The sequence below is a fragment of the Nestor notabilis genome, unplaced genomic scaffold (genome assembly GCF_000696875.1).
Source record: "Nestor notabilis isolate BGI_N333 unplaced genomic scaffold, ASM69687v1 scaffold429, whole genome shotgun sequence".
Lineage (NCBI taxonomy): Eukaryota > Metazoa > Chordata > Aves > Psittaciformes > Psittacidae > Nestor > Nestor notabilis.
Genome location: NW_009944804.1, coordinates 106,825 through 124,766, shown reverse-complemented (window position 1 = coordinate 124,766; position 17,942 = coordinate 106,825). Strand labels below are relative to the sequence as shown.

Below are 17,942 nucleotides of genomic sequence, written 5' to 3'. Positions count from 1 at the left end.
CAAATGACTATCTGAGGCAGACTTGCACACAAATGTTCATCTTCATTAATGCTGAGGTGAAAAAAGGCAACATGCCAGCTTAGTACACGGGCATTAAGGTCAGATCATAATCTTTTCCAATAATGACTACAGGTACCTTAATTAATTGTAAAATTACAGTGGGATTCCAACGATGTTGCATATCACATTTTCATGAATACCACATTCCTTCTTGTTGGTTTATCAAAATAATAGCTGCATTAATAAGGACCGGTCATTTGTTTTAAAGTTATCCTGTCAGCTAACACATGGAAAACCCTCATTCATTCCTTCCCTCTTCATTGTATTAACATTATTCATGCTGAACCCTGCTGGCATGCATGTGACAGAGTACGGAATTTAAGAATACTTTGGCATTGAACAGCACCCAATTATCAGAAATTATTGACATTAACAGAAATGGCTCTGATCCTTGCTTTTTCAGCAAAGAATATATTGCCTCAGTTCTAGCCACGTGCTCAATCTTTTAGCCTCCCCATTCTCTTTGTTGATTAAAACCAAAGCACAAGTGGGTGAATTCTCCCCCCACCCCACTCCAGTATCCTGATAGCTGACTAAATTAACACTGCCCTCTGATCACCAAACGAATGGTCTTTGTGGGACCAAAACATGGGTGATCAAACGGAGCGTCCGCCTGGTTTGACAGGTATGGAGTTGAGTTGCACATGTGCCTCTCCTGTGCCTGGCATCAGCAGCAGGAGGGGTGGAGCAGTCCAGGGAGTTAGTGCATTTACAGTTGTTACCAGGGAAACAAGAAAAATTGCAGACATTCTGTATTATATATTATATGATCTGAACCTGGCTGTATCACAGAAACATTTGGCTAATATAGCAATGTACTACAATATTAGCAAAAAAATTCCAATATTTTTATGGCTGTAGCAGGGACTTCTTTTATGTGAAACATTAGTCATTATAATTTAAATTAGACCTAAAAGAGGAATGGAGATACCATGTTCAGCTATCTCCTCAGAAAAAATGGCTTTACACTGTATTTCCATTGTAACTTCATTCATTTTTCAGCTTTAAATGGCCAGCAATGCAGATGGTGCTTTGTTCTCCAAGAATTCCCCTTCCACTGGGGTCCCATTTTCTCCTCTCTGTGAGTAAAGCCTAAATGTCTACTTGGTATTACATAATTCTCACCAATTTCTTACCAATTTAGACGTCCTGTTCCCACTGACACAGCACGCAAGCACAAATGTCTTGGAATGACAAGGATGTCGGAGAGGGACTCTTCATCGAGGATTATAGCGGTAGGACAAGGGGTGATGGGTTTAAACTTAAAGAGGGGAAGTTCAGGTTAGATATAAGGAAGTTATTCACAGTGAGGGTGGTGAGGCACTGGAATAGGTTGCCCAAGGAAGTTGTGAATGTTCCATCCCTGGTGGTGTTCAAGGCCAGGCTGGACAGAGCCTTGGGCAACATAGTTTAGTGTGAGGAGTCCCTGCTTTGGCAAGGGGCTTGGAACTGGATGATCTTAAGGTCCTTTCCAACCCTAACCATTCTACGATTCTATGATTCTATATCTCTATAATTTTAGCAAAAGTAATAACTGGTAAAAATAGAAAGCTGCAACACTGAGTTATAACTGCTTTCTCAGAGCATAACTCCAAGCCTTTGTAACGTGCCAAAGGAACAAAAAAAAGTATGAATCTCAGCTTTATTTTTGAGCCTCTTTGCTGTAGAGACCAGTCAAGTATGTATGCTTATTTGATACATTCACCCTGAATGGGAGACACAGACTCTGAAATAACCACCAGAAAAGAGACCCTTAGCAGTTCCATAGCTGTCTCATTTTGTGTGGGAGATAACAGCCTCTGCACTTCAGACATGTGAAACAATAAGGCCCATACAATTATGTCTGATCAGTAAGAATGTATCTCATTTTCACCATGTCACTGCTGCTGAAGCAACAAAAATAACCACTCATAATATGACCTGTAAATTCTTTTTTTTTTTTAGGCAGTTGCTGTGTAGTCAAGCAAAGGGTCAGACATAAAGATTTGGGGATGGAGCCTGCTCAATACGGGTTTAGAGATAAGAAGTCTCCAACAAACTCTACTGCTACAAGCCATAAATGCTTAAATACATCTATGCCAATGCCTTCAGCATGGGCAACAAACAGGAGGAGCTGAAGCCATTGTGCAGCAGAGAAATCATGACATAATCACAGAAACATTTACATGATTGGTGTACTGCAATGGATGGCTACAGGCTCTTCAGAAGGGATAGGCAAGGAAAAATAGGTGTTAGGGTTATGTTCTATGTCAGGGAGTGCATCAACTGCCTTGAACTCAATGTTGTGAGTGAGAAGGCTGAATGTTTGTGGGTGAAAATCAGGGGGAAGGCCAACCAAGCAGATATCCTTGTAGGAGTCATCTACAGACCGCCTATCCATGACGAAGTTACAGATGAAGAGTTTTTCAAACAGTTGGGAAAAGTTTTACAATCACTTACCCTTGTTCTGGTGGGGGACTTCAACTTGCCAGATGTCTGTTGGAAGTACAATACATCAAAGCAGAAACAATCCAGGAGGCTCTTGGAGGGTGCAGAATATAACTTCCTAACACAGTGAGTCAACTAGGGGATATGCCTGGCTAGATTTGCTGTTTGCAAACAAACAAGGACTGGTGGGTGATGCGATGGTTGGAGGTCATCTTGGGCAAAGCGATCACAAGATGGCTGAATTTTCAATCCTTGGAGAAGTCGGGAAGAAGGTCAGGAAAACCTCCACCTTCTGAAGGGCTGACTTTGGCTTGTTTAGGATGCTGGCTGGCAGAATTCCTTGAGAAACATTACTGAAGGACAAAGGGGTCCAGGAAGGTTGAACACTCTTCAAGAATGAAATCCTCAAGGCTCAGGAGCAGGCAGACCACATGTGGTAAAAAACCGGCAGGGAAGAAACCAGACTGGCTGAGCAGAGAGATATTGCTTGAAGTCAGGAAAAAAAAAAAAAAAGAATTTATCACCCGTGGAAGAAGGGACTGTCACTCCATGGAAAGTACAAGGATGTTGTTAGGTTATGTAGAGAGAAAGATAGAAAGGCGAAGGCACAGATTGAACTAGATCTGGCCGCTGACATAAAATAGATACTTTTACAAATATATTAGCAATAAAAGGAGGGCCAAGGAGAACTTTCGTACTCTACTAGATACCAGGGGAAACCTAGAGACTGAGGATGAGGGAAAGGATGAGTTGTTAATGCTGTCTTTGCCTCAATCTTTTAATAGTCACACCAGCCATCCTCATGATACTCAGAAGCCTGAGCTGGATAGCAGAGATGGGGAGCTGATTGAAGACCCCATAGTTAAGGAAGAAATGGTTAGCATCCTTCTGTTCCACTTAGATGTACACAAGTCTATGAAGCTGGATGGATTACATGTAAGAGTGCTGAAGGAGCTGGCAGAGGAGCTTGCTAAGCCACTCACCGTCATTTATCAGCAGTTCTGGCCTAATGGGCAGGTCCCTGGGTATTAGAGTTTGACCAGTGTGACAACTCTCTATAAGAAGGGCAGAAAGGAAGACCCTGGAAACTACAGGCTTGTCAGCTTAACCTCAGTACCAGGGAAGGTCATGGGGCAGATGATTCTAAGTGACATTATAAAGCACGTGCAGGAAAGTGGAGGGATCAGGCCCAGCCAGCATGGGTTCATGAAGGGCAGGTCCTGCTTGACCAACCTGACCTCCTTCTACAACAAGGTGGCCCACCTGGCTGATGATGGAAAAGCCATGGACATTGTCTATTTAGACTTCAGTAAAACATTTGACACTGTCAGTGTTCTCCTGAAGAAATTGGCTGCTCATTGCCTGGATAGGATTCTTCACTGGGTTGGAAACTGTCTGGATGGCAGAGCCCAAAGAGTCGTGGTAAATGGCATCAAACCTAGTTGGTGACGGGTCATTAGTGGTGTCCCTCAGGGCTTAGTGTGAGGGACAGTGTTGTTTAATATCTTCACTGATGATGTGGATGAGAGGATTAAGTGCACCCTGTCTAAGTTTGCAGACAACACCAAGTTGGCTGGGAGTGTTGATCTGCTGAAGGATAGGGAGGCTCTGGAAAGGGGACTGGACAGGCTGGATCAATGGGCTGTGGCCAATGGTATGAGGTTCTACAAGGAAAAGTGCTGGGTCCTGCATTTGGGCCACGACAACACCCTGCAATGCTCTAGGCTTGGGGAAGAGTGTCTGGAAACCTGCTCATGGAAAAGGACCTGCAGGTGCTAATTGATGGAGCTGAACATGAGCCAGCTTGTACCCACGCAGCCAAGAAGGACAATGGCATCCTGGTCTGTATCAGGAATAGCGTAGCCAGCAGGACAATGAATGTGATCATCTGCCTATACTCGGCACTAGTGAGGTTGCACCTTGAATACTGTTTTCAGTTCTGGGCCCCTCACCACAAGAAAGATATTGAGGTGCTGGGATGGGTCCAGAACAGGGCAACGGAGCTGCTGAAGGGTCTGGAGCACAAGTCTTGTGAAGAACGGATGAGGGAATTGGGGTTGTTTAGTCTGGAGAAGAGAAGGCTCTGGGGTGACCTTTACCACCCTCTACAACTACCTGAAAGGAGGTTGTAGTGAGGTGGAGATTGGTCTATTCTCCCAAGTAACAAATGATAGGACAAGAGGAAACAGCCTCAAGCTGCACCAGGGACGTTTAGACTGGATATTAGGAAAAATTTCTTCACTGAAAGGGTGCCCAGGCATGGGAACAGGCTGCCCAGGGCAGTAGTGGAATCACCATCCCTGGAAGCGTTCAAAAACTGTGTAGATGAGTCCCTTAGGGATATGGTTTAGTGATGGTCTTGGCAGTCCTGGGGTAATGGTTAGACTTGATGATCTGAAAGCTCTTTTCCAACCTAGTTGATTCTGTGATTCTATGATATTGCAGGTATACATCTGCAGTATATGAACTGATATATATCGGTTTTAAAAGTATTTAATAAAATCCAGGTGGCATTCACGTGGCAACAGAAGAAAATGTTTTCTGCAATATTCATGCCGACTTTCATCTTCCAACTAGCACTCTCCAGAAAAAGAAATGGAAAATGAATTTAGCATTGGCAAAACTATTGCTAATTCCTTACCTTTGTTTTTATAAATGGTTTTCACTTGTTCCTTATGTTCTAGAGTAACTGAACGTTCATGACAGGAAATCGTGAAAAACCATAACCAGTTAAATTTGCAGAATTATTAGCAAGAGAAAGCAGACTAAAACTGAAAATCAATAGACCTGCTCTGCACCCAAGTACTAACTAGCATTTCTATTTCTGTCCACTGAGTTGAGGGTGGCTTGCAAATGTTAAGGTGCTAAACTTTAGCACAGTCACAGCAGCGGCTCTGACAGGGACACTGCAGTGACAGGCAAGGGGGGCAGGCATGGACCACTAGTGCTGCAACTCATTGGGAGCACTGGGATGAGTGGTCGCCACTCCTGACTTCCATCTCCTTCTCACCAGCCTCCCTTCTGCCTTGATTGTGGGCTCGTCTCAGCTCACAAAGTGCATTAAATATAAACACCATTCAAACCATACCCCTTCCCTCTGACTGACATCAGCACTTTGTCAGCTTCGGGAGCTCCCTGTGCCTACTTCACAGGGGGTGTGTGATAAAGACGATATATGGAAACATATTTTAATTACAGGCATTTTTTCTTGAGGAGAAGAGTAAACATGAAAAATGTAGAAGTGTGACAGATCTACATAATTAATTGGAGCCCCAACAAGGCTGCCACTGGCCTGCTGGCACTCACTGGGCTTAGTAGCAATTTGAGGATGAGGAAAGGGAAAACGAAAAGGCACACAGAGCCTCAGATTATATGTTTTAATTGAAAGCATATTAAAAACATCTCTGCCATACTTGGTCATCTCACCAAGCTGCAAGTTCATTTAAAAATATAAATAAAAAATTAAAACTGTTTAATTATTTTCTTTCAGAATGAAAGTCATAAAGAACCCCTCTGAAAGATTTTTTAATCAGCATTCAAAAAAGCCTCAGAAAAACAAGCCCCCCTTCCCCTTTTTAAATGGAATTTGTAATCTAACAAGGAAATTATTTATGAAGTATTTGCTCTGCACCTGAAAATACCTCCAGTGAAATTATGTTTGGCAACCTGAAGCACTTTGAAGTCGATGGAGTGGCAATAAAAATTAGGCCTTCATTAAAGAGCAATGCCTTTTCTCCAGCAAACTGGCACCGCCTCAAGAGGTCAAACTCTGGGAAGGCCACAGATCTCTGCCCAAGCTGTGCCTGTGCACCACACATGGAAGCAATTTTGCCCATATTCTTTGCTGCTCTTTATGAATTTCTCCTTCTCCTTCCCCCCTCTCCACCTTTTTTTTCAGGCTTCCTTCTACAGCTTTCATGTTGCATTTAGGAAATTAACAGTAACTGTCAAATTACTCTGCAAATAGGAGAATATAAGTCTGGAAGGAGTAGAACTTGCCTTTTGCCCTAGGGCCAAGTCAGTGGAAAAGCAACAAAGGAATCCTTGAGAAGTGTTTGGATAGACTGTTTTAGAAAGCCAGACTCTTATTTTATCAAGTGCACACAATTTTTCCATTGGCAATTTTTCCCCCCTTCCTGCAAGTTATTCTTTCCCCTTGTGCACCCCACTTGCTGCATGGACTGGGAAAGGTACTGGGAAAGATTATAGCCGCTAAGCATTGGCAGAGTGGGTATTAACCCCTGGAGAGAGATGGAAGACATTTGGAAGAAGGGGTTACTTGTGGGATTATGTACAAAAGATACAGTTTTGTTTGGAAAAAAACCCAAACCCACCACTTCTCACATGTGCATACAAAGACGATGTAAAGGAGGGAGTAGTTACTTTAATTAAATACTGAAATCTTTGGGGAAAAAAGTGAGGGAAGAAAGCTCAGATGAATTGTAATCTATGGAGATGTAAGCTAATTACTTAATCACTTGCATTTGTAAATCTTATTATTGGAAAAGAAATTACTGTAGTGATTAAATTACAGATATTTATCTGCTAATAGCCCTGATTAACTGGTGATGCTAATCTGTCATTCTGAAAGCCAATATTAACGGCATCAATCTCACAGAACAATAAACAGTTTATATGAAAGAAAACTTTGTCCGTGTAGAGTCCAGATGTGCGAAGGGAATGTGGGATGTGTGAGATTCTGGAATGAGTTTACTGGACCTAAACAGCCAACTCTCTCAAAATGAGTTGGTTTGGCCCATTAACCCGTTGTCTGGCACAAAGCGCTACTTAGTTATGAACAAGTGCTGTCTTATACTGCAAAAAGCAATTTAGTTAGCAGAACTTCTAGAGTAAATAAATAAATCCCAGGCTTAATTTATTACCAGAAAGTTATTAGGGCTAGGGCAGGTAGGCCAGAGAGAGTTGTTACTAAGCCTTGCTTACAGGTCCTGCAAAGAAAAGGTAGCTGATAGAAGCCAAAGAGAGGTATAATTTATGTATTTTTAACAGATACCTGACTGATGCTATTGATTTTCACTTTGGCTAAATAAACTTTTTCTTTTTAATCAGTGTTTCTTACCACAAGGGAAAGTGATGAAGAGGAAAAGTGGAAAGACCAGTACCTTAATTTCCTCTCCATGTTGCAGGGCAGGTTTTACAGGGAAATGAAACTCTAGCAAATAAACCCAAGTTAGAGCTTCAGAGGAAATTTGCTGTGAAGCGGACAATGGCAAAGTACCCAGAGAAGATCAAGTTTCCTATTTAAGCTGTTCAAGAAGTACTGCAGAAAAAAAAAAAAAGGAAAGAAAGAAAGAAATAAATGAAACAATTGCTGTAAGAGCTTGCCTTACAGAGTTCCTATCTCAAATATAACTGGAATCTACCAATGTAATCTTTATGATGACCAGATGTTACTGTTTCTGGGAATATCCTGAGTTTTCAAGGGCTGCTCTGGTTTCCTGACTGATTATATTAAAACCGGTGTTTGCCTTAGTTACAATAAAATCTGCCAGCTGGCTAATCTCATCCTATCAATGCCTCCCATTGCAATCTTCTTTATCCCAACGATTTAAAGCAACCTTTCTTTGTGCAAAAACTGATACAATAGTCTTTAAAACAAGACTTAAGACCATTTGATTAAGTTGTGTTGAAATTTTTGGTGAAGGAAGACAGCATGGAAGGCAAGTGAGGACTATGGCATGGTATTCCTTGTGCTGGATGCAAAGATAAGGATGTACCGATAGTACAGTTCAGACCAGAAACGGTAAGAAAATGCATTCACTTTGGCTCAACACCCAATGAGTCTTTTTTCCTCTCAAGAATGACAGAGATTTATCTAGAACTGTCAAGTCAGATGCAGCTGAGCATATACAATAGGTCTGAGAGGCTGCCACACATTCAGAAGTCCCAGATGAGCCCACACCACCTGTGCAAGGGTGTAGTTCAGTATGAGCTCAGTGAATCCATTCAGAAAACACCAGACTCATAGCATGTTAGGCCCAGTCTTTAAACATCACTGCATGAAGTTGCTTATACACCAGTCCCCGACAACATCTGACATGCTGCAAATGCTCCTTTCAATGTGCAGGAAGTCTGAAGTATCACAGGCAGTGCTGCCTTCACAATCTGAAAGTAGGCAAGCTGTGAAGTGCATACACCACTATTTCTGTGTGGGAAATACCTAGTGCACGCGCAGGTTTTAAAGGTTTTGCACTCAGTAGCAAAATCAAACAAAAATGAAGGAAGAGCAATATAAATCATAGAATCATAGAATCATAGAATAGTTAGGGTTGGAAAGGACCTTAAGATCATCTAGTTCTAACCCCCCTGCCATGAGCAGGAAGGGACACCACACACTAAACTATGTTGCCCAAGGCTCTGTCCAGCCTGGCCTTGAACACCTCCAGGGCTGGAGCAGTCACAACTTCCTTGGGCAACCCATTCCAGTGCCTCACCACCCTCACTGTGAAGAACTTCTTCCTTAGATCTAACCTGAACTTCCCCTGTTTAAGTTTAAAGCCATTGCCCCTTGTCCTACCCCTAAAGTCCCTAATGAAGAGTCCCTCCCCAGTATCCTTGTAGGCCCCCTTCAGATACTGGAAGGCTGCTCTGAGGTCTCCACGCAGCCTTCTCTTCTCCAGGCTGAACAGCCCCAACTTTCTCAGCCTGTCTTCATACGGGAGGTGCTCCAGCCCTCTTATCATTCTCGTGGCCCTCCTCTGGACTTGCTCCAACAGCTCCATGTCCTTTTTATGTTGAGGACACCAGAATGATTCAAGACATCCTGCATTCAGAGCCAGACCTTCTGAGGAGCAGAACATTGTCAGTTTTCTGATGTGTTTGATAATGGAAAATGCTTTAATGGATAAATACAGATTTATCTGATTTATTATTACAGATTTACTTTAAATTACTACAGATTTGTGAAGCTCATTAGCTTCTGAACTAAAGGTGACATGTACCTATGTAGTTAGGATCATGGGAGAAGAAAATTCACAACTGCCTTTTTCCATCGCTCCAGGCATACATAAGGGTGATAGTTGTGAGACCTAGAAACCCTAGATGTTAGGTAAATTGGTTTGGTTGAATAAGAGTGCTTATTCAGCACCCTTGGACAGCTCTAGACGAGAGAGTAAGACAAGCTCATGGATCAAGTGACATAAGGATTTCTGAAGACCTGTGTCCTTCAACAACAGGTGCAGACCAGGTCTAGGGAACCACCTAGTATCTGATAAAACCCTGTTCTGGGGGCACCACAGCAGAAAATTGCCTTGGGAAAAGGAAACCATGTTTTCAGGTAATATAGAAATGCTTTCAATTTCTGCCCATGCAGACTGGGAAGTGGAATAGAGGAGCCCTCAAGTTTCCTGTCAGCTTTCTCTTTTAGAAATCTATAAAGTACAGAAACCCCAAGGACTAAGGAGTATATTCAATGGCTATGAAGAAATGTTTTGTTGGCTTTCGTTTTTTTGGTGGGGGGAAGATTGGAGAGTTATTTCCCTAACAAATGGAGTGCCTTCTTACCATAAGGAAAAGGATTCCAAACCCAGGATTGACTGACTGGATGCAATGACAAATAATTTATTCGTGGCTGTGGTGCCTTGATTATATAAAAGCATTCAAATGAAAGGGATTTTCAGTTTTTCTCCTTTTACTGGAATGCGTATATATACTTAATTGTGAAGGAACAACAGCAAGCAAATTTAGAAGAAAGTAAAGTAATGAAAGCTCAGTGAATCTCAGAATGAAGAGTAGGAGCTCCGTAAGACAATTTCTTTTAGTTCAGTATGTTATAGGTGAAGCTCAAAAATAAAACCTCTATACTAAAGAATTTGAAAAAATATTGGAATATTTTCCCCTTTCTGTTAACCACCCCTAGTTGCTGGGATACAACAGATGATAAAGACAGCTTGAAACTTTCTGTCAGTCTCTGGAAGAAGTCAAATAAAAAATGAAAAGACATAATTCATATAACATTTCTGAAGCTTGAAGTCCTATAAAAGAGAAACAAAATATTTTCTCAGAAATAAGTACACATATTAAATAGTTAAGAGTAGAAAGCTATGTTTATTGCCAGGCTTTTGGTGTCTCATATAAGTTATCTGAAAACTCAACCTGAGTTCCTGCATGAAAGCACAGGGAGATCTACTATCTAATTTTGCACCCACTTAAACAAATCATTTTACACATTTTCAGCCATGATCTTTTGAAGTTCCCTTAACTGAGTTGTTTTACACTCTGATTTCAATCATGTAAGAGTAGAGAAAGGCACATTCTTTATTCTTTCTGAAATATTTTTAACAAAATGTCTGTTTTCATAGAGCATTAGTGTTAAATGGTTAAAATGAAAAAAAAGAAACAAAACACTTTTATAACTTACTTAGGCCCTTCATTTTTCTTTCCAAGTGTTTTGTCTGCATATTTTCTTTTCTGTGGCTGTACTAATTATGGTATAGTTATAAGTACTGTTATCCTTCTGGTAGTAAAAATGGCAATTATGACAAAGTAAAAAAGCTATGTCGTACTTTCAGTTTGTCCTGTTTCTTTTGACTGGGAGCTCTGCAAGGGACTTTTTTAGTCTGTGTTTACTGAGTAGGGATACAACATGATCCTGCTGTCAGTGGGAGCTGCGGGAATTCTGTAATTACCTCTAATATTCCTGTTTTCCTGGCAAGGGAGCAGGAACAACCCGTTAGGGCCCGGCATACATCTTGAGTCTCTTCTGAACACTAGGAAACTGCAAGTGCTTCATCCTTCTACAGTCCTCTTTAAACAGTTATATTTTTTAAGACAAATACATTTTTCAGTTTTAGGGGCAATAATGCTGTATCACCAGTAGAGACGATAGACAAGTATTGAGGAAAGGGACGAAAGCCTAGTCTTCTAATTGATATGGTATGTACAGCAGGAACTCTTATTAGAGTTGAAATACTTGGGCATAAAAGAGGCATGTCAGGGTTTTTTTGAGACTAATGGCAGTTCCTCACTCTTTCTTCCTTTCTGAAAGAAGTATCTTTCTACCAATTGGACACAAATTTCAAGGAGCTTTACAAAACAGTATTAATATTAATAATGATGCCTAAATGCAAACCTGCAGTCAATCTGTTTGGACAACAGCTCTGATAACATTATTCTTTTTGAATAAACAGATCTAATAACATCCTGTTAAATAAATAATTTTCCACAGACTCTAGTAACTCTAAATACCCAGCGAGTAGCTTGAGTGGTTTTGTACACGCAAATAGTACATGTAGAGATAGGACCAGAGGGAATGGCTTTAAACTAAAAGAGGGGAGATTTAGGTTATATATAATTAGGAAGAAATTCTTCACTATGAGAGTGGTGAGGCACTGGCACAGGTTGCCCAGAGAAACTGTGGTTTCCCCATCCCTGGCAGTGTTCAAGGCCAGGTTGGACGGGACTTTGAGCAACCTGATGTGGCAGAAGGTGGCCCTGCCCATGGCAGGTGATTTTTAAGGTCCCTTCTAACACAAACCATTCTATGATACTATGAATGTATGATTACGAACTATAAAACTATCATGAATTAATTTGTGAGAATAAAGTCATCACTGTGCAAAATATCAAGCACAGAAATATATTTCAGTCCATGTAGCTCCCAAGTCTGCGACTATAAGATGAATTTGCAGAAGTTACAATTTCAGCTTTGCAAGCAGGTTCATAAGAATTCAGTCAGTATACATGCAATGTGCCAAAACGTATTCAGGATTATAGCCTAAGCTGGGGAAAGATGAATCTTTCTAAATCTTCTGGATCTGGATAAAAAGCAACAGCAGGTGTTAAGGGGAAGCTTGAGATGAGACTGGAGTCATAACCATCACTGTTGCCTGAATGTTTGTCCTCCAGATTTTTCTCATGTACTATTTACAAGAGTTGAAGGACTGGCTCAGAAACAAAAAGATCAGTATCTCCACCTCACCACTCTGTCACTCTGTTATAAGACTGTCATTGTGTTGCCTACTGAATTTGAATACTTTGACTTGTTTGTGTGACTTTCCCAGCTATAGAGAAAAGCTATCAACTACTCAGATGTGGGTGCAGTTCCTCTGTCCCAGCTACCTAACTACCCATCTGCTGCCTCAGATATTAATCTTTCCCCATCCACAGTGGGGCATTACTCCCTAGTGAGCGTGCTTGACTAAACATGGTGAAGGCAGACCTTGCAAAAGCACGTTGCTGTCAAAGGTCTGTAAGCAGAAGATTCTTAAGAAAACCTATATGAGTTGATTGATACTGGGTAGAAAGACAGCTGGGAAAACTTATTCTAGGGTTTGAATGAGAAATGGCCTTCTGCCAAGTCAGAAAGAAGACTCTCAGCTCCCAGAAGTGTCATGAAGGGTGTTTTTCCTAGATATGACTAGAGAGAGAGGCTAGTGATGGGGGTCACAGATAGTAATTCAAAGAACCTCTTCTGTAGGTGTTGGCAGAGTTGCTCAGAGGGTTTTTGGGAAACCTTGGAGCTTGGTCTGTGCTGGAGAGCCACCACGTGGTTTTGGGGGATATAAGGTAACCACGGGTTATCTTCAGAGACTGACTCTGCTGGTCCATTTCTGTGGTTTAGGACAGATATATGTCAGTGCTTGATATCACCTTTCAGTGTCTCTGGGGGAATGCACACAGTTTTTCATGGTCATTAGTATCCAGCATCAAGGAGGTGAAGCATATCTTCATTTTAGCCTGTCTTTTAAGAACTTACCCATTTCCATCTCTAGAAATGTAGCACATCATTTGAAGTAATCACTTGGCATGTACCAAGGTGACTACTCAAGATAGTCCAATGTCATTGAGATTCAGAAGGTCTCTTTACATTTACTGAGGAGGTCAGTGAGGTGGACTTACCTGTGGGCTTTGTCTGTCAAAGGACTCTGGTATGAGATGGGGTTGAACATGTATGGTTATTGACCTAAGATGTGTGATGTGGTTTTTTCCAAACTTATTTTTGAGCTGTCCAGAGAACTCTTCACACTGGCCCATATTTCTCCCCTCCACATGTCTTTAGCAGCAGTAGATTATGAAGCACGCAATGCATTGTGGTTTGCTTCTGCTGCTGTTCCATATGCAATTATTTACATTCACCTGTGTCAAAAGTCTTTTCTATAGATGGAAAAATAATTAAGTATTACACAGTCACAAATGCCTTAACTTTTCCACATTGGTCATATTTTTCATTTATGCTGTCTTCATTAATGCATGCATGACTGGCAGAGTGAGATACGGAGAATATGATACCTTCAGGGAAAACACGGAAGCAAATTACAAGGAAATAATTAAATCAATATAAATAGTAGATTTTACTTTGAAGAGCTAAAAAAATATTAAAAGTGTTCTCTGTTTAACAGAACATTTGATTAACACTCAGATCTTTCTTGCTTCTCAAGGACTTGCAAAATTTCAGTGACTATAGCCTACTAGTCTGAGCAGTCACATAGACCCAATTTAGGTCATGGATTTCAAATTCTCATTTTTTTAAGAATGTTGTAATCACTAGGGCAGACGATTATGGTATGGGGAAGTGTTGGGTTTTTCTTCTTTTTTTATAAACCATAAAATAATTGTTTAGGTATTAGAGAAGGGATAATGTTACTGAAAATGTGAATCAAACTTAACCTGGAAAGTGACTGCTAAGAAGTGTGAAGATAGAGCACATAAATTCAAACACCGTTCATGCACGATTTGTAGGAGGTTTCAACTCAGATGGGTATCTTACAGTAGGACATCTGCTTCCTTTATCTTGTGGAAAGGTCTAAACCTGTTCTGAAGGTAACTCCCAAAATGTAAATGTTCATTTAGAGGATGATATTTTCAGTGAGATATATTAGTGAAGCTGAATTTGCATAAAAAAGTAATTGCAGCTATTGTGAGAAATCATTTATGATGTAAACTTTTCACCAAAATAAGTGAATAAATAGAAATAGGTACATCCCATAGCACTAGCATAGTTACGACTGCATAAGGATGTCCCTAACCAGTAATGTGCTATTCCTTTCCTTATTAAAAAATATATTTATTCACCTAAAGTCTTGTTTTACCTATAAATAACTGTGTCCCAGTTAGTAAGTGTGAATTGCACAGTTTTAGACACATCAGTACATCTATTCTGAGCAATGTATGAATTTATCAACAATGTCTCTTCCCCTCCTGTAGTGGTTTCACCTTCAGAATGGCTGGGCTGAAATGAATAAAGAGATTAATGAAGGGAAAAAAAAACCCCAAACCTATCTGAAAAGTTGTTAATTACACAAGATGTGCTTTCCTGAATTTATAAGTACCTCTATTTACCAAAATTTTACTGAATATATACAAATTTCAAGTAGTGATCTTACATTAAAGTAGATTTTTCTGCACTCTCTCATAGTTCCTGTGTTTCAGATAGAAATGAATGTTATTTTTACTTCTTTTGATTGTTCAGAAGTGAAAACTAAAGCTAACAAAAAGTAATAATTTACATGTATAACTTACATTATAAAGAAATTTGTATTTTCACATAATGATTTTTAAAAGCCCCAGGAAAGTAAAAAAATTTAGATTGTTGTGAAATAATTTCTCAATGCCATGAAAGAGAACATCTAGAAAAACCCAAACAAAACCACCTAACACACTACAGAAATGCTATTGATTTAAAGTACAAATTAAACTCTTAAATAAAATACATGAAAGGAAATTAAAGACTTAGTAAATAAAATAAGCAATATACATGAAAAAGGCAGAAATACCTACAGTTTTGTTCAGTTTTGCTCATTTTGTTCTGCTTTGTGGAAGGAGATAAATAAATGTCAAAGTATGCTTTTTTCTAAGGAAAACTAGCAAACCCAAAAGTAATTTTTCATAGAAGCCACATGTCAGTTTGTGTAGGTATGTGTACTCCAGCTGGGTTATATTGCAAGTGATATGTCTGCCATCCATGAAAAGAGGCAAAGTCTCTAAGGCTACATGTATGTATAGTATATTAAGAAAGTAAAGATGTTGCCGTTGCACAGCTAAACAGGGCACAGTTTCCCGATAGTATAATTCATTATTATTGTGAATTTGGTTAAGTGGGAGGTCTATTTATGTGGTGGTTAAGGTGTCTGTCAAAAAGGCACTTGGCACTTGCTTCTCCTTTGCACTTTGAAGTTCACTTCCTACAGTAACATTTTCCAGTCATAACACCTCCTTCTTCACAGCTAAAAGTCAATGCTGCTAGCCATCCGCCTGTGCTTCAACATGTAGAAACCACAATTCAACCCTAAGGAAATGAACCAATTACAAGGAACTGGGTTTAACTTCTTACTGCGTAGACGAATTGAGATCTACTATGAAAGTAAGCCTGCAAGCTTAAGAAATATGTGTGGGTATTGAGCAATTACAATCAAGTGTACACGCTAAGAAACAAACCTAGTTGCTTTCTGCAAGGACCATTCACTGCACTTAGCATTTAAGGATAACAAAACCATTATGGTTGCTGTACTCCAGACAGAATGGTGTGTGAAATTTCCTGTTCTGCTTGCAGATTTCAGTGTTTTCATGATAGTGAAAAAAAGGATTGGTCTACAAACTGCAAAGAATGTGGGTCCAAAAAATGTTTTCATTTCTGCCAACAGAAAAGAAGAGATACCCTGCACAGATTCATACATATAAGTAGTATGAATATACTCATAACTAAACGTTTAGCCTAATAAGGAGTAAAGGTCTGTAGTAGAAGGTTAGGACACCTTGAATCATTGTTCATTGCTTGATGCCTGAAAAGTTAATATGTGCTCTAAAACCTCGGAAACCTAGTAAATTCTATCAATTAATAACATCAAAAGTTAATTACCTTCATTATATTATGTTCTAATAGTGCTGGTTTAGGAATAGTAGTCCAAGAATACAAAGTAAAAAAAAAAACCAAACTGGTATTGCTTCTTTCTACAAATTTTTCTCATTTATTGCCTGGAATTGCATCGCATGTAATCCCAATACTATTCGTATTTAGTTTAGCATTTAAGATATTTTACTTGAAATTATGGATCACCTTTATACCAAGAAATAAATAAGATATACTGTGTGCATTCAAGAGAGCTGAAAAATATGAACACATCATCATGTCATACTTTCTTACAAATCAGTTTAAAAAAAAATTTCGAAAATTACTACAGTCCACTTTTGATAGGCACTAATATAAATACGCAATATATTCAGAAAATATTTACAAAATTCCTAGTGAAATTAGCTCTACTGCTTTGCTAATGTTGCTTTGTTGTGGAAAAAATGTTTTAGGTATGATCAGCTAGTCAGAATAAAGTGAGGTGGAAATTCCAAGCTTTGCGACAGTCTACAAATACTGCAGAAAACTGATAAACATTCAGCCAAACACAGGATTCTTGGTTTCTTGTTTACTGCATAGACAACAAGCATGCTTTCTCCCATTGGGATTTATGCAAATTCCTTTTAAACTGAAGGTATGCCATATAGGGGGATTGTACAATCCTTCATCAGCTCTCACAAGTCAAATGAGGTCAGGGTCAGACTGGGTTAGGATTGTACAGGAGGTCTCCAAAGAAAGCTCAGGATACAGCAGGAAGTGGTCATGGTCACAAGGCAACAGGGCAGCCTCAGACTTTCCCTGGCTCAGGCACGAAGCAACGCCTTGCATGTTCGGACCAGCCTGGAAATATATCTGCTGTCTTGGCTTGGCGTGAAAGCCAGTGTCCTGCCCCGGTAATGGCTGTATCCCGTTGCATACTTGGCAAGCTCAAAAATATTAGCACTACTGTTCTGGCCAAAACCCCATCTGGAACTGTATTTATGTTGGCTAAATTAATTAACTGCTTTGACTAATTTAGGCAATTAGTTCAGTCTATTTGTTCACTATTTGTTTTCCAGATAAAACATCAAAGATTTTTGTTGGGTTTTTTTTTTTTTTTTTTTTTTTTTTAGAATATTTATGGTGTAAAGCTTTTGCAAACCTTATTTTTTTTTTTTTGCAATTATACTATGAGCTAGATTACAATGACCTGTCCAATTTTAAAAAGGGCCAGTATTTAATAAACTGTGCTGAGCACATGCAGTGAAGACTTTCAGTATCAGGTATTCATGATTGAAAAAATTCAACAGAAGTACGTTTTTAATTAAAAAAGCACATCCATGCCCAAACTGATTTTTTTTTTTGTCTGCAAAGCTGTAAACTTAGGGGACTGTGCTCTTTATCCATCTTACTTGTCAGTCTCCCTAAATAATTTCTCAGCATACTGGGCAGTATTTATTAAACTGAAAAAAAACCACAAAACAGAGTAGGCAATGTCTCGAAGTTAATTATATTCTATAATTTTTAGGCATGAGTGTCTTATCAGAGAAGATGGATCCAGAGCAGGACCTCCACTGCCAGACGTGACTTAATAGGCACATAAGGACTGTTCAGCTCAGTATCACAGGTTTATGTTCAGACTGTCTACCTAGGGTTTCTAAACCAGGAA

At 39.7% G+C, this 17,942-nt stretch overlaps 1 pseudogene; it reads left to right on the top strand.

The window, feature by feature from the left end:
* The first annotated feature begins 2,242 nt into the window (after positions 1 to 2,242).
* LOC104411985 lies at positions 2,243 to 4,619 on the top strand (annotated as a pseudogene).
* Positions 4,620 to 17,942: the final 13,323 nt, after the last annotated feature.